The 24137-nt window shown below is 39.0% G+C and overlaps 1 protein-coding gene across 2 annotated transcripts in view; it reads right to left on the bottom strand.

The window, feature by feature from the left end:
• Positions 1-23555, bottom strand: part of LOC126266833 (uncharacterized) — a 60348-nt gene extending 36793 nt beyond the window's left edge. Inside the window, exon 1 of one of the 2 annotated variants that reach the window (XM_049971393.1) lies at positions 23505-23555. The gene's annotated coding sequence lies outside the window, so the exon portion shown is untranslated. Of the gene's footprint in view, positions 1-8647; positions 8774-23504 lie in introns of those variants that run through there. The other variant, XM_049971394.1, reaches the window with a different exon arrangement.
• Between the last annotated feature and the right edge of the window lie 582 nt (positions 23556-24137).

The raw sequence follows: 24137 nt of genomic DNA, 5'->3' as shown, positions 1-24137 counted from the left end.
GTGTTTAGGGCTAATAGTAAGAAGCGATATGAAAAGGAATGATCACGCAAAATTTCTTTTAGGGAAGGCGGTTGATACATCTGCTACTCATATAGCAATATTTAGCAGGCAATGGATGGAGCTGTAAAAGGGATCAACTGGGCACACAAAGATTAAAATAAAAAAGACTATTTCAGGTTTTTTTGCAATAAGCACACTATCTGATTAAAAGCATCCAGACACGCCTATGGAAAGCGGAATGGACCACTAGATGTCATGGAAGGCGGACCCGCTGATATAGAAGGAGGCGGGCAGGATTGTGTTGTTAGAAGAGAAGCAGTAACAGCACAGTGACTTCGAACTTTGGCTAGTCATTGGCTGTCACATGAGTAACGGATTCATCAGAGACATTTCAACAGATTCAAAGCTGCTCCAGTTGACCGTTGGTTATGCGACTGTGAAGTGAAACTCGAAGAAACAATTACAGCTAAACCACGACCAAGCAGACTTCATGCACTGAAAATCACGTGAAATTAGCGGAAGGAGTCACTCACGAGTCTCAAAGTGCTGCCAACAGTCCGGCTAGCACTACGGCTCCGCGTAGGGAGTTAAAAAAGAATTAGGTGCAATGATCGATCAGCTGCTCGTAAGCCACACGTTTCTGTCGTCAGAGCTAAGCAATCCATTAAGAGGTGTAAAGAGCGACGTCACTGGACAGTGTACGATGGGGAATGACTGATTTACTGTTATAAATCAAGCAACGTACTGTCGCAGTCTAAAGGAAGGATTTAGCTTGCACGAATGCCTGAAGAACGTTACGTGCTATCAGCTAACAGCGAAGTATGGAGGAAATGATGTTTTTGTGGTTTGGCCGTGGTTCCTTATTGTGATTAAGAAAGTGCTAAATTCGGAAGGATTTGAAGAGATTTTACAGCACAGTGTACTGCATACAGTGGAAGAAAGGTTCGCAGACGATTATTTGTATCAGCCCCTCAGAAAACAACATCTGTGAGAAAATGGTTTGTGGGCAATAGGATATTCATTCCTAAAATGCACTGGCCTGTCTGGAGTCCAGGCCTGAACCCAACACCTCTGGGACGAGGCAGAAAGTCTACTTCGCTCCACCTTGGCGTCCGGTATCGCTAACTTCTCTGGTTTCCGGTCTTGAGGAAGTATGGGCTGCCAGTCCCCCAAAGACATGCTCATTGAGTGTCCCCAGCTGAATTCAAGCCGTCATAAAGGCAAAGTACGGACATCCTCCATACTAATGTCCACTGATCGGTGTCAGGATACTTTTGATCAAATAGTGTCTATAGGGTGAAGAGGTTAAAACATGATAGGAAGATGAATGGCAGCGAATAAATCGTAAGACAGACGACATATAAATTAAAAGCAAATGTTAATATACAACTGTGCAGCTTCAGATCCTCTATATAATTTTAGCTTATTTACGTTTCTCGAGTGCCGCCAGACTTCATAAATATTTTCACTGTCTCTCTGTTTAATATGTCACCAATGAAATTAAAGAATTAATTTCATCAGCTTAAGACATGGAATTAAAGTCTACCATAGTTGCATTATTTCCTCATAAACTTATCCATTTTGCAACGGCCTTGCCGCAGTGGAAACGCCAGTTCCCGCTGTCGGGCGTGACCGGCACTTGGATGGATGGCCGTCCAGGCCGCCAAGTGCTGCTGCCATTTTTCGAGGTGCACTCAGTCTCGTGATGCCAGTTGAGGAGCTACTCGACCGAATAGTAGCGGCTCCGGTCAAAGAAAATCATCATAACGACCGGGAGAGCGGTGTGCTGACCACACGCCCATCCTATCCATATTCTCAACTGAGTATGACACAGCGGTCGGATGATCCCGATGGGCCACTTTTGGCCTGAAGACGGATTGATTTAATCTATTTTGGATCAGAGATAACATGAAAGTGATTACCATCTACAAAATTATTTAACAGCTTACTCTGTAGTGTTTACACCTAAACAGGTAACGTTCTTCCAAAGCGAACATTTAAAACCATGTTCATTCTATTAAGAAACTCGCGGTTGCTTACTTACGTGTTAGTTTTTAATTTCTTTGAGACATACAGAACATTGATAGGAGGATTTCATTATCAGAAGGTGTGTGGTCAATGTGTTGACACGGGGAGCCTCTTGTCTTTCAGACTGTGCACCTGCGACGGCAACAACCGGAGGCATGAGTGCGGGGTGCTGCACTCCCAGTTTGTTTACCTGCTGGGATTCACCTGATTAATCATTGTCACTTATGCTTATGAACAACATTTCAGCAGAAGTTGATGTGTGTCACATCATCCATGGAAGAAAAACTGTGTTGTAGTAGAAGCACGTTGAAGACTCTTGCTTTCTACAAAACTTTTCCTAGGTATGTCTTTTCTTTCGACTGACCCCTCCAATTTTAAGTCCCGATAACTGAATTGTTTATAAGCAACGTTCATTGCTTCTGAGTAGCGCCCTCTTTCTGAATGTTAAAAAAACCGCAGGTATGAACTAAGTTCCCTCCTAACTCGTCCTAAAGGATTAATTCTTTTCCACAACAAGCAAATTCCTTGTTCTGTTGGGTCATACGTTTTCTAGTATCTGAAGTGGGTCTGGATTGTTCGTTGTATACGATCACTGACTTTAAAACCCAAATTCGTACCGAAGCTGAAAAAGATACTCAACCTGCAACAATTGTCTACCGGTCCTGATACTTACTACATCAGGTAATTCCCTGTTAACAGAATTCAATTTTGTTGCACCACAGAGTTAGCGTACGTTTAAGTGACTGATTACATTTCACGATTTCTGTTTTTTTTATGTGTGCTACTTCAAATGGGTCTGAGCACTATGCGACTTAACTTCTGAGGTCATCAGTCGCCTAGAACTTAGAACTAATTTAACCTAACTAACCTAAGGACACACACACATCCATGCCCGAGGCAGGATTCGAAACTGCAACCGCAGCGGTCACACGGTTCCAGACTGAAGCTTCTACAACCGCACTGCCACACCGGCCGGCTGTGTGCTACTTAATGATAAACTTACTGCTATAATCTGTATTTCAGAAAGATTTTTAGCAGTGTGTTGCTTCATTTGACTATTAGTATCTAGTAATTGTTATTAAAATTTAGATTAACATCTCTATCTTCTATCTATCTCTCTCTCTCTCTCTCTTCGTCTCTCTCTCTCTCTCTCTCTCTCTCTCTCACACACACACACACACACACACACACACACGCACGCACATAAAGACACACATGCACGCATGAATATGTTATCAATTTAGAACAACCTCTTTGGAAGAGAAGAGAATTCGTCACACAAAAATTAAATTACCTGCTTTTTAAAGTTACATTTATTATCTCTTAATACCTACGTACTGGCCTAGGGTCTTAATTTGAGGAAGAAATTTCTGAGAATGGGCGTTTGGACAGCAACATTGCACGGTGGTGAAACATGGACTGTGAGAAACCCAGAATAGAAGAGAATCGAATCATTTGAGATGTGATGCTACAGAAGAATGTTGAAAATTAGGTGGACTGATAAGGTAAGAAATGAGGAGGTTCTCCGCAGAATTTCTGAGGAAAGGAATGTATGGTAAACACTGACGAGAAGAAAGGGCACGATGATAAGACATATTTTAAGTCATCAAGGAGGGAGATGGAGAGTTTAAAAACTGTAGAGGAAGACAGAGACTGGGATACATGCAGCAAATAATTGAGGTCGTAGGTTGCAGGTGCTACTCTGAGATGAAGGGGTTAGCACAGGAAAGGAATTCTTGGCGGGTCGCATCAAACCAGTCAGACGACTGGTGATTAAAATGTATACACACATATACTTTCGACCTTTCTGTGCTACAGCTGGAATACTGTCGTGAACAATATAATATTTCCTTGTATTTTTAGTGCTACATTTATAAACGTAAATGTTCATAATGCCGAATTTCAGAATGAAAGCCGGCCGATGTGGCCGAGCGGTTCTAGGCGCTTCAGTCTGGAACCGCGCGACCGCTACGGTAACAGGTTCGAATCCTGCCTCTCGCAGGGATGTGTGTGATGTCCTTAGGTTAGTTAGGTTTAAATAGTTCTAAGTCTAGAGAACTGATGACCTAAGATGTTAAGTCCCATAGTGCTTAGGGCCATTTGAACCATCAAAATGAAAAATGAGCTTACAGTGTTTAATTACCTGAGAACATCACACCTTTTCATGTGAGTGAGTGCTAAATAAAGCAGAGATGGACTCAAATTCGAACACTGTGCACATCTGTAGTGATTTGTCAAGAAGACAGCCTCTTATGCAAATGAGCTGCCTAAGATACTTATCTGAGTCACTGCGAATATCTTGATTAAGAAACATGTCGAGCTTAATTTAAAAAAGTAATTAAAAATTACGCTTTAAATTGAGTCACACATTCCTTTTAGTTCGGCTACCGTCATCTCACATTCAGACCGTATTTATAATTCAGTGATCAGTCGATCAGACGTCACTGTGATAAAAACTATCTATCGGCCCTCCTATCTAATCTCCGCCTGACATTTAGATTACAGAAATCATCTCCAGACACGCAATATGGGGAAAACAGGCAGCTTTTGCTGATGGTCGGTACAAATATGGTGATGACGAATTAGGAAACACATTGTGCCATTACAAGGGAAGTACCTTGATTTTGAGACTAGTATGTTAGATGAAGTAAACGATTGTTATAATGATTGCGACATGTTTGAAACAAGACACTTTGACATGAGGCCTACAATGATCGACTTGGGCTAGCTGCACATTTCGTTATCTTTGTACTGTATATAGGGTAATGTTAAGTACTTTCGTAGTACAGGTAATATTGCTGTGTTTCTCTAGAAACTTGGTGCCATGAACCCAAGCAGTGTAGCAACAGATGACATGATTATGTCTTCTTGAGTTGTGCTGTAGCTGATTTCTCCCACGGTCAATGGAATGCACTGACAAAACACTGACTGCTGCACGACGCATCTCATTGTAGAAGAAGGTGATTTGTCCTTCCGTAGTTGGAAATCCATTTTAGGGCTACAATAAACAGTTAATAAACATTTTACTGATACACAATAGGTATTATGAGAGCTATCGTTTTTTGTAAATCATTTAGTTTATTTATTTTGAGAATTCTGTGAAGACAAGGACCTTAGGAAGTTAGCACTTGATATTACGATAGTGTGACTACATTTTGAGTCACTCAGCTGGGCGACTGTTGACTTTGTTCTTACATCAATTCTACACGATTCTGCAGAACATGTAAAACAAATATTACTGAAGGAAAATATTTCGCAAACGTAACTACAAACAAATTTAAATTGCAGCTTATTGCATATTACCTTACCTACTGTTGTTTGCTGCTACTAAATCAATCTCCCTTGCAATAATACAGCTGCTTATTATATACATAGCCATTTAAAACGCGTTATAAGCTTTTCTGCTTACGTGATTCATTTCAGACTTTTCAGATTTGGTTCAGCATGCCCCCAAGAAGAAAGCCACTGATAATCAAGGAAATTGTATGAAATTAAAACCTAGAGGAACGAATAAAGCGAAAAGTGGAAAATTTAATTGAAACTGGCAAAGATAGATCCTTCATATGAAACCGAGACATATATATTTGCAGGCTTCCGTAATATAATACGGTCAAAATACAACACGACCCATTTCCAGCTCAATTTAATACCCGCAGAAGAACGCGGTCTGCATATAGGTTAAATTAAAGACATTGGAATAAATAACAAATGAACACTGTTTTACTTTAAAAGAATTCCTTAATGGCGAAGCAGAGAATGCTGAACGTGTTCTTACTCAAACAAGAGGACTACTTTTTGATGGTGGAGTGACTACTGTAACGCACTTTCAGCGAGAGCAAAGTAAGACGTTATTGTTAATTCTCCACTATTAATAAGATACAACGCTCACAGACCAGTCCATTGTGGGATGTACTGTTGTTTAGGCAGGGTACACGAAAAAAAAAAATTCATTGTGAAAATGGTGTTCCTTTATGAATCTTCCTAGGCGCGCAGTCAGGAGCCGTGCGACTGCTACGGTCGCAGGTTCGAATCCTGCCTCGGGCATGGATGTGTGTGATGTCCTTAGGTTAGTTAGGTTTAAGTAGTTCTAAGTTCTAGGGGTCTGATGACCACAGCAGTTGAGTCCCATAGTGCTCAGAGCCATTTGAACCATTTTTTATGAATCTTCACCAATCGCAACAAACTAATCAAAACTGCACAAGGGATTTATGAATCACAATACTGCAAATTGCTTCTAATCGGGTCCCTGTCCTCGATTAAGACGATGGGACACTGTTTCACATACACTGAGGTGTCGAATGTCATGGGATAGCGATATGCACATGTACAGATGGCGACAGTGTCGCTTCCACGACGTATAGAAGGGAAGTGCGTTGGTGGATCTGTCATTTGTAGTCAGGCAATACACATGAAAAGCTTTCTGGCGTGATTATGGCCGTACAACGGGAATTAGCAGACTTTGAAAGCGAAATGATAATTGGAGCTAGACGCATGGGTCACTCCATTTCGGAAATCGTTAGGGTATTCAGTATTACGCGATCAATAGGGTCAAATGTGTGTCGAGAAAACCAAATTTCAGGCATTACAGAAAACGAAGTGACGGAGACGAGTGGCGTTTGGATAGAGTTTGGGTAGAGTTGTCAGTGCTAACAGTGTAGAAACTCTGCGTGAAATAACCACAGAAACCAATGTGGGACCTACGACCTTCGTATCCGTTAGGACAGAGCGGCAAAATCTGGCGTTACTGGGCTATAGTAGCAGGCGCAGACGAGAGTGCCTTTGCTAATAGCACGACATAGTCTGCAGTGCAGCCCCTCTAATTGGCTCGTGATCATATCGGTAGGACCCTAAAACTGTGTCCTGGTCACATGTGTCCCGATTTAAGTTGGTATGAGCTGTGGTAGGGTTCGAGTGTGGTGTAGACCCGTTCGAAGTCATGGGCCCAAGTTGTCAATAAGACAACTGTGTTTACATAGAATGTACTGGTCCTCTGGTCCAACTAAACCGATCATTAACTAGAAATGGTTTTCGGCTACTTGGTGACCATTTGCAGCCATTCGTGGACTTGATGTTCTCAAACAACGATGGAATTTTTACTAGGGCACAGTTGTTTGTAATTGTTTAGAAGAACACCTGGACGATTAGAGGGATCAGTTCGTGCATAAAATCCTGCACCGGCAACAGTTTCGCAATTGTGGACAGTTGTAGAGAAAGCATTGCTCAATATTTCTATAGGGAACTTAACAACAATTTGAGTCCATGCCACGTGGAGTTGCTTCAACACGCCGTGAAAATGGAGGTCCGACACGATATTAAGAGGTAACCCATGACTTTTGTCACTTCGGTGCACACTATAAATCAGGTATTTCGGAAGTACCATACGGAAAATGTGGTTAAAAGCTGGAAAAGATCTCAGAGAGCATGTGAGCGGCTGATACACACATTGAAGTAAATGTCTGAGAAACTTAAAGAGTTGAAGGTTAGAGGCACAGAACTCAGCTCAGCCCATTAGCCACACTCTCATGCTCCGGAATATAATACACCATGTGGCCAAATACAGTAGAGAAGAGAGTGAAATGAGGGAGGAGAGGTACGAGAAAATCCTTATACAAGGATACGTCTTCCAAGTTGAGGGTTGCACCTAGTATCAAATATTATGTTACATTATAAAATTTAGGTAAGTAATCTCAATTAGAGCCTCATAAGAGGACTTATATTAAAGGAAAGAATACTTCGTAAAAGAAAAATAGATGTTGGTGAACGTGTATGGTCGGGGAGATAAAGAGACAATGAAGGTGAATGGAGGCGAGTGGTGGAGAAGGCCACAGCCGACAACAGTCTGCGGAATCAGAATGATAATAAGTCGTTTACTGAGTTTTCGTGCAGTCTGTTGATAATTAATGTATAGTTTGTCCCCTTTGATATTTTATGTGTTTACAATGATGTCTGAGCATAGACGATAGGTGCTCAGATATGTGATTGACTTGGAGACTTGTTAAGTAATAGAACCCAGGACGGTAAGTGTTCATCGGACACATACGCGTCGTCAGGTGTGTTCCAGGGCAGTGTAATAGGACCGATCTTGTTCTCTACACACACAAGCAATTTGACGGGTATGGTAAGCAGCAGTGTAAGTTTTTAGCGACGAAGCTGTAGTGTACGAGACATGGCCGCCTTTAAGCGACTGCAGGAGGATGCAAGATGCCTTGGACAGAATTACTATGTGGTGTGATGAATGGCAACTTGCTCTAAATGTGAAGGAATGCGTAGGAGTAGGAAAAATAATCCAATAATTTTCGAGTACATTACTGGTAGTGTGCTGCTTGACAGTGACACATCTATTAAATATCTAAGTCTAGCGTTGCAAAGAAACACGAAATCGACTGAGCACGTAAGGTAGGTTGTACGGAAGGCAAACGGTCGACTTACGTTTATTTGGAGAATTGTAGGGAAATGTGGCTCATTTACAAAGCAGATAGAGTACAGAAAATGAGTGCGACGTATTGTTGAGTACTGCTCTTCTGTTTGGGACCCTCACCAGGTCGGATTGAAAGCAGATACCGAAGTAATTTAGAGAGATGCTGCTAAATTAATTGCCGGTAGCTTCGACCAAACATACATCGCGAGGAGGCCGGGGTCGATGGCGCAGTGTGAGATCGGTAAGTCCCATGCGGATGATCCATCGTCGAGGCAGTTCACTGTTCAATGGTCTTGCATGCAGGTTCCAGTTCACCTAAACGCCATACTGCCAAAAAAATGAAATTTTCGGCAGATTTAGCTATTCTGCAAAGAGACACGCCTTCAAAAATCCAGGTAACGATTCCTGTAACGTCATTTTACACAAAAAGTAATGCGGTGCAGTACTTTTCTCGGGAAAAGAAGCAAAGCACATGTAGCTTTGGAGTGTCACCCTCGTGCGTGACGTTGAGTGCGGCTGTTGATGTCCCCGTATTATTACGCTATGGCTATTTACCTTTTACTCAAATGGAACGCAGCCTCATTGTTAAACACTAAACGTACCTGCAAAACACGCCAGACAAAAATCACGACGCACGGTTGTAACTGAACTGTATCTGTTGAAACGGAGAACGCAAGAATCCATGTGTTGCCGTGTTATCATCAGACCCACTCGACACACAATGAGCAACGAACGAGGGAGAGAACAAGCTATCTGTACCAGGGAGACCACCATGAACCGGAAATTTACGACTGATGCCAAGGCAAACTTTTAGTTCTTATGCATAAGATAAATCTCGCTAAATATATCTAGCTTATTCGTGTACAATGTGAAGATTTATGAAATCAGATCAGTCATGTGGAAACACCCTTTACATTAATCTTGTCTTGCTGTCTTCAGTACAAAGACTGCTTTTATGCAGCTCTCCATGTTACTATATCCTGTGCAAGCCTCTTCATCTCCAGTAACTACTGCAAGTTGCGTATCTCTGAATATGATCACTGTATTCATCTCTTGGTCTCCCTCTAAGATTTTTACCAATCACGCTACCCTCCATAACTAAATTGGTGATCCCTTGACGCCTCAGAATATGTCCTACCAACCGATCCCTTCTTCTAGTCAGGTTGCACCACAAATTTCTCTTCTCCCCAATTCTATTCAGTACCTCCTCGTTAGTTACGTGATCGACCCACGCAATCCTCAGCATTCTTCTGTAGCATCATATTTCGAAAGCTTCTATTCTCTTCTTGTCTAAACTGTTTATTGTCAATGCTTCAGTTCCGTACATGGCGGCAATCTATAAAATATTTTCACAAAAGACTTCCTGATACTTCAATCTATACTCGATTATAACAAATTTCTCTTCTTCAGAAACGAAAATGTAACACGTCAGTCTCAGTTGCAAATAAAAGCCAAACTTTACCCAGGTTTAAGCCAAAATAATTTGGCCTCCTTCAGAAGCGCGTGACACTGAAATATTGCATGCCTAAGTTTGGCCATGACAAATATAAAACTGTGGCACCGTAGTAAACAGTCATAATCTACATTACTTGGGCTGAAGAGAAACGGCAGGCCCCAGTGCGCGGTCGAGATCGGTAGGCCGCGAGAGCTGCACCAGATCTAAAAATGGTTTTTAGTTCCGGTGCAGCCCTGGCTGTATAAAGATGGACTTACAGAGACCTAACTGACTAACATCGTTGCAATATTTGTAAAGAACATTGGTAGAGATTTTACTCATCTATACAGTTGCACAAACGTACGGTAAATGTCGTCATTGACAGTGCGCTGGTAAAGCAGTTAAAAAAGTACATATTGTTGTGTTGGCAGAAGACCAACACCGTGTTACTAGTGGAGGCCGAAATGCACGCGTTTTAGCTCACGCAGGCTGGCGTGACGAGGGAACAACTATACTGACGTGATGTCTGGAACATGGCAAGGAATTAGAATTCAGAAAGCGGACGTAATTAGTTTGATACTTAACTTTAATCCATTAATGATGAACGTCGCTCTTGACAGAACGTGATTCACAATATTATCTGTTCAGAATACATTCATAGTAACTGAATATGGCGCCTTGCTAAACTGTCGTCTCTGCAAATGAGAGCTTATGTAGACAGTGAACCATCGCTAGCAAAGTCGGCTGTACAACTGGGGCGAGTGCTAGGCAGTGTCTCTAGACTAGACCTGCCGTGTGGCGGCGCTCGGTCTGCAATCACTGATAGTGGCGACACGCGGGTCCGACGTATACTAACGGACCGCGGCCGATTTAAAGGCTACCACCTAGCAAGTGTAGTGTCTGGCGGTGACACCACATATATAAAGGGAGCAAGCCATGAAATACTTCAACACTTAATTCGAAAACAGTGCCTATGTAATAATTTAAATTAAATAAACAATTGTAAGTAAGCTGTTTAGGTTTTTATGTTGGTAACGCCACGTAACACTCTGTATGAAAATCACTGACTGTGCTGTGTCCAGTCTGTGGCTGGTTGGACTCATTGTTGTAATATTCGCTATTGTAGTGTTTGTCAGTTGAATGGGAACAGTGCGTAGCGTTGTGCTGTTGGAGGTGAGCAACCAGCAGTGGTGGATGTGGAGAGAGAGATGCGAGAGTTTTGAGAGATTACTATGTGATTACCATCTGGATGTGTGTCTGCCAGAAAAAGAAAACTTGTAAAGATGGATGTCATGAATTGCAGTAGTTCGAGTATCGAAGATTTTTGTGAAGTAAATGATTCACGAAAGGTATAGGTTATTGTTAGTGAGGGCCATTCTTTTGTAGGGATTATTGAAAGCCGGCCGCGGTGGTCTCGCGGTTCTAGGCGCGCAGTCCGGAACCGTGCGACTGCTACGGTCGCAGGTTCGAATCCTGCCTTGGGCATGGATGTGTGTGATGTCCTTAGGTTAGTTAGGTTTAAGTAGTTCTAAGTTCTAGGGGACTAATAACCACAGCAGTTGAGTCCCATAGTGCTCAGAGCCATTTGAACCTTAGGTTAGTTAGGTTTAAGTAGTTCTAAGTTCTAGGGGACTAATGACCACAGCAGTTGAGTCCTATAGTGTTCAGAGCCATTTGAACCATTTTTTGATTATTGAAAGTCAGATTGCGTTGCGCTAAAAAAATATTGTGTGTCAGTTTAGTGATGATCAGAATAAGTAAGGAGAGAAATGTCTGAGTACGTTCAGTTTTGCTTAGGTGCTTGAAAATCAAATAACGTAGCAGTTTTCCATCACAATCATTTTATAATTTTCCAAAGGGGACGTTTCATATGTCGACCCTTAGCCGAGGATACCTTACTGGAATCTTCTGATTTTTCTTGTAGTTTCTGTAATTAGTGTAGTTATTGTTTATTGCTAACGTGTAATTGTAGAGAGAATTTCCTTTGAAGTTGTAGTTTTTCATTGTTGTACTGTAAAACAGTTGTGACATGAATATAGGTTTGCACCAAGTATTTCACAGCCGCGCTTCCAATTAATTGGATATTATTTTCAGTGCTATTTTAATGTGTTTTCTTATTTCGCTCTTCAAATTGTGTTTTTCTGTGTTATCATATGAAATATTGTGACAATTATGGCGTGTGAAAAACGTAATACTTCGCTCCAAAGTAAACTGATAAAGGACAGTGAAGACGAGACTAGTTTGTTAGCACCACCTTGTAATGAATTAACAGACATTCAAAGTAGTAATTTGGTAGTTGTGTATAGGGAAAAGGAACAAATAATGGTGTAGACAGTGAAACAATTAGTGAACAGGGAAGCATTGTCGATCGATCGGCCGGCAACAGCCCTCCTCAGGAATTCGAAATGACAGGACAAAATTTTGCAAATACTGTAGATGCAGGTTCTGCGTCATTACCCGTTTCTCAGCCAAGTCAACACACATTTTCTGCTTTTCAAAATGCGAATGTTGCCTGTTATTCACTGCTGATAAGCACAAAGGAACAAGTTCCAGACACTAATACATTGTTATTGCAATTCATGCAATGAATGGAACAAAGTCAGAAAGAAACACAGCAACAGCTATAAAAGTTAAACACAATTGAGCAAACGCTTGAACAAGCACGTGATGGTTTAACTGCTGAGTTATTTAAAATCGAATCGAAATGTCAAAAAGTCTCTAATGACGTAAAAACACAAATTTGTGAGCATTTTCAATCTATTTTTTCGCGGCATGAAAATGCATTACAGAATCACGAAGCTGCCATAAAAGAACTGCAAACTATTGTTCATGAAAATCACGTGACCTTGAGGGCTAAAACTACCGATTCGATTACGCAGCTTGCAAAAACTCAAGAAAACTTAAAGAACACAGTAGATACTCTAAAACTTGGTTCTGAAAAACACACGGAGGAAATCAGTTCGTTATCGGAGAAAGTATCCGAGCTTTCAGACCAGTTCACTAACTTATCTACAATGGTAGATGATGATCTGAATGACACGAGACCCGTAGTCTACACTGACATAGAAGAGTATGAACAAATTAAGAAATTTAAACAAAATCAGAACCAAATTAATACGCAACACGAAAGGGAAATCTGGGAAGTACAAGATCAGTTGGCACAAGTAATACAAGAATTACATATTTCAGAGGACACTCCTGCTCCAATACGGGAAGAGGGATTTACAAATACGGAAAAGCCAGAAAATAATAACACAGGGCATTTCAGAAATTATGAAAGAAATTGGCAAGGTGCACTGAATTTTGAGATGGAACCACCGACACGACGTAACAATGACCGATATGGGACTCGCCGTCATGATGACTTTGACTATAAGCTGTTTATTACTACAATTAAATTCAAAACATTTAAGAATTCTGGCAACGACATTCATCCACAAGCGTGGCTTCATCAATTTCCTCATTGTTTTCCTCCCAAATGGTCATTAGAGCGCAGATTGGAATTTATGTGTAGCTACTTCGAAAATGAACCCGCTGTAAGAATGCGTTCGATTATTCGTATTTGTCACACTGCAGGAGAATTTTATCATGCCTTCCTCTCAGCATATTGGTTTCAAGCTACTCAAGACCGAGTAAAACATAGCATCATAATGATGAAACACTTTGAACATTCTGAATTTTCCAGTCTCGTCAAATATTTTGAAGACATGTTGCATAGGAATCAGTACCCTCAGAATTCATCTGTACTTGCTTAATCAAATTGCCTGAACATTTAAGATATATTATTTTCGTAAGACGTTGAAAAGACGACAATGAAGCTTTTCAGGGACTCTTACAAGAATTAGAAATTGACACAGACAGTCGAGGGACGCGAAAACAGGAAAACAATTATTACAGGTCACGTCCGTCACAATTCCGCGATGACAGAAATGATAACTGGACACGACAAGGGTATTCTTACAACGCAAATCGTGACCAAAACAGACACCACCCGTATGACAACCGTTGGTAGGGTAATAATAATTACAGGGAAAGATCACCTCTCCGTGGTAATGACTATGAGAGAGACAGTCATAGAAACAGACAATATGGGAACCAAAATAATTGTTATCAAGGGAGACAGAACAATTTCATACGCAACTGGCCACCGTGTAGTTATGACTCAGGGAGAAATTCTCCATCACTTAACCGAGAAGTAAGAAACTACAGAAACTACCGACATGACGACAAACGATGTAATCAGAACGAAAGACGTGAATTTCATCAGAGCTGGCGGGATTCAAACAGGGTAAGGCCCTCTCGGCAAGGTGAATTTGTAGAAGTGAGGTCTTCTAATTCCAACAAAGAGACAGTAAACAATGACTCACACCGATGGCAGCCACAAAACATACTTACGGAGCTGACGACGTAGCTTCCGAGTCTATTAATTACGTGAAAAATGGACATCTTACTTCAGGAACACGATGTAAAACAGAACCATATTGCATAACCTGTTATTCAGATTACAGTAAATGACGTAAAATTTACGGCAGTACTTGACTCTGGCAGACCCATTTCAGTAATTAGTGAAACAGCTTTTAGCAAATGCAACAAATCGAACAATTGCCCCACACTTCCTTTACGTGAGATTAAATTCCAAGGTACAATTTTTGGAAAAAGTGTAGATGTGCCCCAACAAACTAAGCCACAGATTCACTATGAACTTTCTCATCGTTCTATTATTGTCAACAGAAATTATATTGGGCGAAGACCTTTTGAATGAATACAAAGCAATCTTAAACTTTCACGATGCTGAAATTAGTTTAGAGAAAGAAGGTAAGTCAATAGCTTTGAAATTTGAAGATTGGCTCTCAAATCATGACGAGGTAATTAATCGGCTGTACCTCTTGTTAGACAACAATTTGGAACTTTCGACGGAACTTGACTCTGACAATCACTCTGCTACTATCGTCAGGGATGATATCGACGGCGCATTTGATACTAATGACTTAATTCAGAATAAAATTCAAACAAGTGAGAATTGTAATGGCACTGACAGGCAGGAGCTTTTCAATATTTTACAAGCAAATTCCACAGTTTTTACTCACAAAACAGGAACAATCAAGGGTTTTAATACCAATTTCGTGTTCGTGAAAATACTAAGTTTTGTGTTAGACCATACGTAATTCCGGTACATTATAGGTACCGTGTTAGAACAGAAATACAATCTGTGCTTTACGAGGGCATTATTGAGCCTGCAGTAAGCTCATATAACAATCCATTACATGTTGTTGAGAAGAAAAATGGATCGATCAGGCTTGTCTTAGATTCGAAACAAATCAATACTATCATCATTCCTGAAACAGACAGGCCGCAAACGTTGGAAGAACTTCTTCAAAATTTTAATGTTGTAAAGGTGTTGTCTTCTACTGATCTCAGATACAGCTTTTATCAGATCGAACTTCATCCAGAATGTAGAAAATACTCAGCGTTTCTTTGTTTCAGCGTTTTTTTTATCAATTTCGGAAACTTCCTTTTGATTTAAATATTTCTTCGGCAGCATTCATTCGTGGGCTAAATTCCATGTTACCTGAGATCTTAAAACGTCATATCATCTTATACGTTGACGATATTCTAATAGCAGGAGCCTCATGGGAACAACTTAATCGTATCCTCAACAATGTGTTATGTATTTTTGCAGAATCTGGAATTACAGTTAACTTGGAAAAGTCTGAATTCGATAGTTCAAAGGTAAAGTTTTTGGGACATTTCTTCTGAAGGCATTCAGCCGGATCCTGAAAAGTTACAAGCAATCAGAGCCATTCCATTTCCATCCACAAAAATACAATCCGCAGTTTTCTAGGTCTAGTAAATTTTTACCGTCGTTTTCTGAATATGCAAATTCTGGTTACACCAAAACTTTGTTCTCTCACTGAAAAAAATACTGTTTGGAACTGAGACGAATAGGCACGACTGGAACTCTATTCTTTGAAAGAAGCGCTACTTAATGCGCCAATATTATCTCATCCAGATCTGTCACAAGATTTCTGCCTTAGAACGGATTCTTCTATTGCCGGTCTTGGTGCCCATTTATTTCAAGAAGCCGTAGAAAATGACACTACTGTTCAGAAAACCATTGCTTTTGCTAGCCGCGTGCTAACAAAATCTGAAAAGAATTATTCAGTCAGTGAAATAGAAGCTTTAGCTATCGTTTGGGCATTCAACAATTTGCATTTCTTCTCTTCTAGTAAACACCTAAAGGTATACAGTGATCGTCGTGCATTACAATTTCTTATGTGTTCAAAATTAAATCATAACAGGTTAAAACGTTGGGCATTGTTTCTGTAAGAATTCCACTTCACAACAGTCTAAATTCCTGGCAAGGAGAACATTGTTGCGGACCCACTGTCACGTGCACCTGCTGGGCTTGAGAAAAGTAACACAGAAGGCAAAATCGAAAAAAAATTCAGTATTCTTTACATTCAGAAAGTCGCCTCTGAAAACTTCATCTCCACATCTTTAAAGGACATTGCTCGTGAACAAGATAAAGATCAGATTTGGAAAGACATCAAAAGTAAATGGCATGAAAAGACACACACACAACAAACTCCTGAAACGTTGCACTGTTGATGACAATCTATGGGTACTTTGCATTCCTGACGATTTTGTTAATAAGCTCATCTGGTACATTCATTTTAGCTACGCACATTTTGGTCCACGAAAATGTTATCATATTCTTCGGACGACTTGTTATTTTAACAATATGGAGAGTCTTGTCTATTTGTAAACTTTGTCAAAAAGCTAAACCATGTACCATTCCGTTGTTTCTTATCATTACTTCTAAATTACAATAATTTGCTGCTGTTGATCTCTTGAGACCCCTTGTCAGGACATCGAATGGATTTTCGTACGATCTAGGTGCTGTTGAACTTACTTCAAAATTTATTTCTTGCACTCTGTTACGTGCAGCCAATGGACGGTCTGTATCCAACGCCTTTGTTAAAAATTTGTTACATGAAGTTGGACACGTTGCTAAAGTCATTTCAGATAACGGACTGCAATTCAGATCTGCTATTTGGTCACGCATGCTTCGGAATCATAAAATCAAACCTGTTTTTATTCCGTTGTACTCACCACATTGTAACCCATCTGAACGCATTATGAAAGAAATCAATAAGCTTTACAGACTTTATTGTCACCGAAAGCATCAATATTGGGACAGATATTTACACTTATTTAAAAACGAGCTGAATGAAATGCCTCATGACTCCACTGCTTTACTACCTGTTCTTGTACTGAAGGATGAAGAACCACCAAACAGAATCAGAGAGCTTGTACCTTTTCGAATACACGTAAACTTCGACACAAAGACATAAGTGATTTTGCTATCAAAAATATAAATTCTGCTGCAGACAAATGGAGAAAACTAGACAGTAAACCAAATGCAAAGTAACTATATAATGGTCAGAAAGTTCTCATTAAGGCTCATTCATTGTCACATAAGAAGAAACACTTGAATCCCAAGTTCTTTCTGATTTACAATGGACCTTACAGAATCCAACTTATACCACATGATAATTGCGTTGAAGTTGAAACTCTGTGTACTAGGAAGAGTAAAGGTTTACACCACATTTCACATGTAACACCGTTTATTGATAGATAATCTACTTTTTAACTTAGTCTTTACTATAAAATTTTTCACTTCATGTTACTAGTACGCTTTGTCACACTTAGAAACTGTTAACATGCAAAAATGTTTTGAAATCAGCTATTCAGTCTAGAACCTAGTTGACTTATTTAGACAGTAATTACGAATGCATTTTTATAGTGAACAGACGACGCAGTGTTATTGTGTGTACATTCTTGCTTGTTAGTTGCACGATTACATAACGACGATAAGGCTTGCATATTAGGAACATACACTGTTAATGAAGTTTTAATACAACATTTTGGTGTACTTGAAAATACATTCTGGATTTAAAGTACTTCCTGTGAGATTGCAGATGACTTAGTATTTGGACTGCTTGACAGCTACACGATTATATATCAATGGTGCTAATGAGTGACACAATTTATTTTGTTGCTTTTGCGCTGTATGTGTTTTATATCTGCACAGTTTTTCTACATTCATCTGGAAAGCAAAATATGTTTTAGCAGTAACCTTTGTGGTATAACTACAATGAGACAGCCCTTTTCATAACACAACAATACGTTATGGCACAGTACTTTCTTGGTCACGGTAATATACGTAGTAACTACGATATCTATATGCATAGTATTTCACTTTTGTTTATGACGAGGTGAGTACATTGACTTTTGCAGAACTTTGCTTGTGGACCACAACAATTACGACACTTGGCACATTTTTACCGTTAAGTAATGACAGAAATTATCTTACAGCAAGACTCACAGTGTAGCGCTACAGGAAACGCTTTTGAGTGATTAATTTTTGTACTTAAAAAACTTTTTTTAAGATTATATAATTACAAAGATACAAAATAGATTTTTGGTGAAACACTTCATTCCATTGCTGTAATATGTAACACCTGAGGGTATAATTACGTTAATCATCAGGAGCTACACGTTTACTTTGTGTACTAAACGTGTGGGAAGCGCTAGGAACCCTAGCTAGTACGGTATTTGCTTATATAACTTTACATATCGGTACCATATTTTTCTAACACAGAATTACACAGCTATCTGATTATTTAACAGAGAAACAAAGTTCTTTTTAGTATGTCAGTGACAGATATTTATGTAATTACACAGTTAAATTAATTCACACATAAGAAATTGTATCTTGTCTGTACTATGTGAACTGTTCATATTTTTTCAGAGTGATTGTGATACTACGAGAGCTTTGAAGTATGTGGTATGGGATAGTGATTTTTGAAGTACGTTTGAGGTAGATGACTTTACTGAAACGAGCAGAGAGCATTTTTCTAAAGGGTTTCAGATTGTTGAAGGAAGTTACCACGTTTTTGTGATTTAACTGAGATGTTATGGTGTTATTATTATGACAACAATGTGTATTATGCTGTTGAGGTATGTTTATGATCAATAAGCTGATGCTATATGAGGAATTTGATTACATTACGTATTTATTATGGTGAAATATTGAAGAAGTATCGACGAATATGTATATGTGTAATAAGGTGAGGAATAATGACTAGTGATTAGGGACTCTGATTTGTGAAAAAGGATGTTGAAAACCAAGAATCGTACTTTAAGTGTTATGAAATGGGTGTACATATTTGAATGTATCACAACACTGCTATTCATTTCATTTCATTTTTCCGCACGTTTATACTGTAATTTTTCAACCTGTGAATTTTTTATTTTATTTTATATCAGACTGTCACTGTAGCAGAAACTCTGCTGCTGTAAACATTTCAGTAAGGAAGGTAAGTGACCTTGACGTAATGTGTTGTGGGAGCCCAGCTGTGCAGCAATAGCCTGCAAAAAAGCCATTAGGTGAAGAGGCCATTAACCTAGCTATTGACGTTTGTTTGTAGAAAGCATCGTAAATACAACACGCTCATACTTGAAGACAAATTATTACACTTTGGAGCTTGTAATTGCTGATATTTACTGAAATGCCATTTGCCTAGTAAATGACATTATATATATATATATATATATATATATATATATATATATATATATATATATATGTGTGTGTGTGTGTGTGTGTGTGTGTGTGTGTGTTTAATATCTTGTTTCTGCCTGCACTACGGCATTTGTTAAAATAAAATTTAATATATGTGTTAATAGAAAAGTTTTCTGTCTACAGACCCAGTAAATAATAGTATTATGATCTACTGTCTTAAAAAAGAAAGTACAAATAGACATTTCCCTTCATAGGAAATACGTACATAATTTTTTCAACGACTTGGTAACTTGTTTGGAAAAGTAAGTTATTGTGATGCATTACTATAGTCTTAACATCTGACATAGTTATTAGACATTTACTATCAGTACTGTAGTATTTTTTCTGCTTGAGCTTTGTCGTTTTTAGGTATAAGTTAGTGCATTTGATGCTGCTGTTTGTCAGGCATTGTCCTACTGAATTTTAACTTGTATTAAGCCAATTTTACTACTGACTTATTTTTCTTGTTGCTGCACATTGAGTCATATTAGTTGTAATGTTGTATTTGCTTTGCTAATTTAGATATACTGCTGCTTACTTTGCCAATTTGCATTTTTTTATCATGGCTGCTTGTGTTAATTGTTTTGTGCTGCTGCATTGCCTCGTCCCTTAGTTTATGCACCTGAGCTAAGTAGATTTAAGTTAGCTTAAGAGGTGGTAGCCTATATAAGAAAATGAGTTGTGATGAATTGGAAGAAATGCATTGAGAAGCTACATGAAAAAAGTTTGGCAAAAAAAGTAGTGGACAATGAAGAATAATTATTTTGAAAGAGGATATGAATAGAATACAGAAAGCAGGTATGGATAGGACTTTTTGGGAATAATGATGAACTGAGGGAGATCTCCAAGAGGTAAAGAAAATTCTGTTGGCAAATCAACAGTACCAAATGTCACACTGAAAATAAGCCCCGTACTTTCCTTTTGTGTTATTGCTCTATGTGTTTGTTTACCCTTGTGTATTTGCATTATTCCTGTCGTTATGTGTTTATCTGTTGTAGAATTTTTCTAATACTAAGCTACATTCACTATGATGAGGAATACTGTTATCCTCAAATATAATTTGCATTAATAATATGTTATTTACTTTGTAAAGATGTTTAGACATTATTTGTTCTGTTCTGTTTTAATGCTCATGTCTGAAGTTAATGTTTTGAAAGCTATTCTCACTATTACATTTATTTACTTATGTCATAATTCCTGTAATACTGGTGTATATGTTTATTTATATTCTTTTATAAAGCCTTTATTACTACAACGTTATCTGTATTATTATGTTCTTTAATGATATATTCTGTATCTTTATAATTGTATTATTATGCCATAAATTTGTCATTGTATAGACACCAGTTCTTCAAATTAAGTTTCATTTCACTGCACACATTTCTGTAGGTCATAGTATATGCATAATATGTGAGAAGTTAAAAAGAGGGGACTGTTAGCGTTTGCACGTGTTTGATAATTCAGCAGGGACTGGTTAACAGCATTGCTGGTTCTAATGACATTCCAGAAAGTTTGTGAGTGCACAGGTGGTGGTTTATAGACTGGCTATATTGTCCGCAAGACTCTTTGATGGTGATTGTGCACCTATACAGTCGCAACATATGGCTGTTGGCCATCTCTACAAGGACAGCAGTGGGTCTGCACCTCCGGTGGCCCACCAATACCATAATCTCAACATGAAATACTGTGGGTGTGCTCTGTGATTACCTACCTACCAATATTCTTCAAAACTTCAACTGACTCTGTTGTGGCCCATTACCTGTCTACATGTCGAGGTCAGCACTGTCTTTCCATTGGAAGGACAACACTACTTCTTCAAGCCTGCATGGATATCCACTACTTCTGTGTGCATTTTCTTTTACTGGTCAGACTTGGAGGGAAAAATAACTGCAATTACTACTGTGATGAATGATCAGGACTGTCTTTAAGAGAACAATTTTTGTTTTTGACACACATTGTATCAATAAATGTGTGCATTTGATATATTTGTTATCGTTAATATAAAAAAAATACCAAATAATTATTGGGCAATTTTTTGGCGGGGAGCATGGTGGGTATGCAAGTAGGCTGTTTAGGTTTTTATGTTGGTAACGTCATGTAACACTCTGTATGAAAATCACTGATTGTGCTGTGTGCAGTCTCAGTCTGTGGCTGGTTGGCATTGCTGGAATATTCGCTATTGTAGTGTTGGGCAGTTGGATGTGAACAGTGCATAGCACTGTGCAGTTGGAGGTGAGCCGCCATCAGTGATGGATGTGGAGAGAGAGATGCAAGAGTTTTGAGAGATTACTCTGTGAGCACGATCTGGACGTGTCTCCGCCGGAAAAAGAAAAAAAAATGGTTCAAATGGCTCTGAGCACTATGGGACTTAACATCTGTGGTCATCAGTGCCCTAGAACTTAGAACTACTTAAACCTAACTAACCTAAGGACATCACACACATCCATGCCTGAGGTAGGATTCGAACCTGCGACCGTAGCAGTCGCGCGGTTCCGGACTGAGCGCCTGAAACCGCTAGACCACCGCGGCTGGCGAAAAGAAAATTTGTAAAGATGGATGTCACGAACTGATATATATACGATGACTTTTGAACATTACTGAGGTAAATACATTCTTTGTTTTCTGTCAAAATCTTTCATTTGCTAACTATGCCTATCAGTAGTTAGTGCCTTCAATAGTTAAAATCTTTTATTTAGCTGGCAGTATTGGCGCTCGCTGAATTGCAGTAGTTCGAGTAACGAAGATTTTTGTGAGGTAAGTGATTCATGAATGGTATAGGTTATTGTTAGTCAGGACCATTCATTTGTAGGGATTATTGAAAGTCAGATTGCGTTGCGCTAAAAAAATATTGTGTCAGTATAGTGATGATCAGAATAAGTAAAGAGAGAAATGTCTGAGTACGTTCAGTTTTCCTCAGTTGTTTGAAAATCAAATAACGCAGAAGTTTTCAAGCACAATCATTTTATAATTTTCCAAACGGGACGTTTCACAATGTTCATGTAGATGCTATGGTCTTGTGAAATAGAATCAATCTTTTTCATACACTCTGTACTTAAAACAATTCCTTGAAATAAAATACTGACGAGAGGATGCGCTATACGGCAATTTCGTTCCCACAGGGCTCGCATACTATTAGCGCGGACCAAGTAGCATGTAGTTCTATTCAATAAAACTTTAAAAAAAATCCACTAAAAAGTAATTGAATATACGAAGAACAGAAGCAAGATGTACACACGCTGTCCCAAAATAGTAGCACACAGACTGACTAAATGGCTAGTCGTTTGGAATGATGTCATGATGAATGTATTTATCCAAGTGATGCGATAAACGCCAGCAAACAGCGCATTAAAGATATCACTTTTTTCCGTTCTAATTATCACACTGGTTGTATTTTCCTAAAACATTTTGTTTCTGCTTGTTGGTGGCAAAGTAAGAAATTAACTTCCCCATAAAAACAAATTTAAGAGGCAGCACTGTAGAAAACAGAACTATGCTAGATACTCACTTTGGGCGGAAAGAGGAAAATTTATCATACACGTAGTTAGAATCTTAAACATGGCTGTTAACAACGACAGTGACTATCTTCAGTTGATGAAATAAACAACCAGCCAGTCCCGAAAAGTTTATTTATTTAAATTTGAATTAGGTTTTGATACTTCTACGAATATTATTTTCAGACGTACGTGGTATTACTTTGGTTACATTTAAACATGTTATACGAATCACGAGTTAACTACCTCAAGTCACATGCAATAACTTTAATTAAAATGTCTAAACTCTGAAAGTGAGGTAGGCATGGCTGTTGAACAGAAGATGATTCTCATAGTAATATCGAAACCTGGGTCAGGTCTAAACAAATAAACGTCTGACAACTAGGTGGTTGTCTATTTTATCAATTCAATAATAAGTCACGGATAATAGTGACGTGATACTGACCTAGCAGATAAATAAAATATAAGTTAAAGTATCAGTATGTAAAGGAACTAAAACTATACCTGGTGTGTTTGCTCCGACATCCAAGGCACCGTGTGGAGGCACTGGCGTATGAGTACGTTTATCTCTGGGCGGCCGTAGGTGTGAGCTTATCAGTGTTATCATTGTGTACTTTTCTCCACAAATACACTCCTCCATAAAGACAAATTATTGTCACCGTTGCAACTGTGAGTGAATAACGACTAACAGGTAAACATGTAAATGTTAAGTTTCTAAAGGTCTAAAAGCTTTTCTTCGCGTGAAAATCGTGGTTCCTGGTAAATACGACCTCCTAAGTTAAGCTGTTCCATTCATTACAGTTATGTTGTACACGTGTATAAGTCGAACAAGCCTAGTGTCATGAATCAATCTATGAGGACAGAATTTACCTGCATGCTGGAATGCAGGCATTTGCCTTTCCATGGACAGAGTTATTAGCATCTTTAATAATTCCTCTTCTGCTGCTTAATTATTTAGTGACATTAAATTGCAGAACTCTAGGCTCCGATGATAGGTCAGTGGAGTTAGGTGAGTAGTTAAATAGGATCGAATTATATGTAGCAGGGTCATGAGACATCAGCAGGGGAAAGAAACGAAGCGTAGATTGAAACAGAATCAAAAGTAGTGTCTTAATTTTATTACATGGCGACAGAGCA

The sequence above is a fragment of the Schistocerca gregaria genome, chromosome 4, assembly GCF_023897955.1.
Source record: "Schistocerca gregaria isolate iqSchGreg1 chromosome 4, iqSchGreg1.2, whole genome shotgun sequence".
NCBI classification, from domain to species: domain Eukaryota; kingdom Metazoa; phylum Arthropoda; class Insecta; order Orthoptera; family Acrididae; genus Schistocerca; species Schistocerca gregaria.
This window is presented reverse-complemented; position numbering and strand designations above follow the sequence as displayed.